This window comes from Dromiciops gliroides, chromosome 5 (genome assembly GCF_019393635.1).
Source record: "Dromiciops gliroides isolate mDroGli1 chromosome 5, mDroGli1.pri, whole genome shotgun sequence".
Classification (NCBI taxonomy): Eukaryota; Metazoa; Chordata; class Mammalia; order Microbiotheria; family Microbiotheriidae; genus Dromiciops; species Dromiciops gliroides.
In genome coordinates, this window is record NC_057865.1 from 228,984,614 (window position 1) to 228,986,614 (window position 2,001).

The window sequence follows — 2,001 nt, forward strand, 5'->3', positions numbered from 1 at the left end:
GGACAATTGCTTAACAATCTCATTAGGAGGCCAAGGCTATTAATTTAACAGAGATTTTAAAAAGAAGAAACAATAAAACCACTTTTATATATGATATATTGATATATGATGTGAATCATATATGACATAATATATTTGATATTGATCTGATATTTTAGATCTGAAAATAATCCTACGTAAGATCAGATTGCAGTATAAAACATCAAAACAAAAATATTTTCATATAAGAGATTTTGAACTCTAGATTTTGAGAGAATATTTTAACCATCATCAGAAACAGAAATACCAAAGGTCGTCAAGGCCAAGAGCAACATTAGTCTTATAATATTGCTTATGTGAAGCACATGGGAATATTTTTAATGATAATTTCAGAAACTATTAAGGTATTCCATTCTTATTCATACTGGAATGTACTTTTTTGGTATATAAATTAGTTCCAGTAATTCATAGTTAAGATAATTTCAATATTGATTTCTGATTTGCTCTTCATTATAATTATACTTCAGGCATGGGTCTGTTGGTCATTCTGCATTTCAAAACTCATGAATGATACTGCTTACAATATATGAGGGCTGATTTTGCATAAAACCCAGTGAAATAAATTAGTGTATTGAGATGAGAATAAAATCAATCTTTGAGAAGTATCTATTGGTTTCACCATTCATAATCCCATATCTTACAGCAAAAGATTTGTAGAGAAACTGATCCATGCACAGTTGACTCCCTGGTGAATTCATTTAGTGAAACTTCCTTTTAAAAAACCTGTAAGAATGCTAATAAGGCATATGCCTGATCAACTTGAGCCTTCCTCCTTATTGGCTTCTGGCTTTGAAATAACTTTGAAAAAGTAATATAGTGTCACCAGGGGTAATAAATGATGCATGAATAAAGTAGTGGCCTTAAACAGGCACATTTCTCTTTAAAGAATCAATTTACACACCACACTTGCTTAAATTTCACAACCAATTATGTATCGTGTCTTCCCTGTACAAATGATAGAAAATCCATTTTAATCAAGATTCATTTTCAAGGAAGGGTAATGTTACCTGAGCTGAGGCAGGAATCTTTTTTAAAACAAAGATCAAATAGAACAGTCAAAATGCAAGAAATGCTTCAATTTGAAAAGAAAACATTTAATTTTTTTAAATTAACCTCTCAAAAGGAAAAAAAAATATATTTTTTAATGTACCCCTCCCCAATTTAGTGTAATGAAGAAGGATAGTGACATTTTTGGTAAAGGTAGACATCAGTTGAGTTAAGGATTTATTTTCTAAGTCACTTGTATTGCAGAAGTCAAGTCAATGTAGCATTTCTCCAACTAGGTCATTATGATATAGTAAAGTTTTGTATGTAACATTTGAACATTCCTATGATCATAAGATTTAGGAATGGAAGAGTCATTCAAGAAGATAGGAAGGTTTTAGGGGAAGACAGGAAGGGGTGATTTCAGCTGTGTAGTATCTGACATGTAGAACTGTATCAGAAGGGGCCTTGGAGCTTTACAACAACACCCTCATCTTACAAATGAGGGAACTGAGACATAGAAAGGGTAAGTGATTTACCCAAAATGGCACAAGGAGTAGGTAGGAAAGGCCAAAATGTAAGACCACTGTCTTTGGCTTATCTTCAATTTAATTTTTCTCTTCATTTCACAATTTGTGACACATCTATCAATTGTTTTCTTGCCCAATATGATGCAATCAGTAGTAGAAATAACAACAAAATACGAATATTAGCATTTATATAATACTTTCAGACTTGCAATGCACTTTACAAATATTATCTTATTATATCTTCAACAAAAACCTGGTAGGTAGGTGCTATTATTATTACCATTTTACAGATGAGGAAAGTGAGGCAGTCAAAGGTCAAATGACTTTCCCAGAGTCAAACAGGTAATGGCTGTTTAGGGCTAGATTTGAAGTTAGATATTCCAGATTTTAGATATAGTTGTGTATTTCCTTTATGATAGCTACTTTTTGCCCACATTTCTTTCTCAAC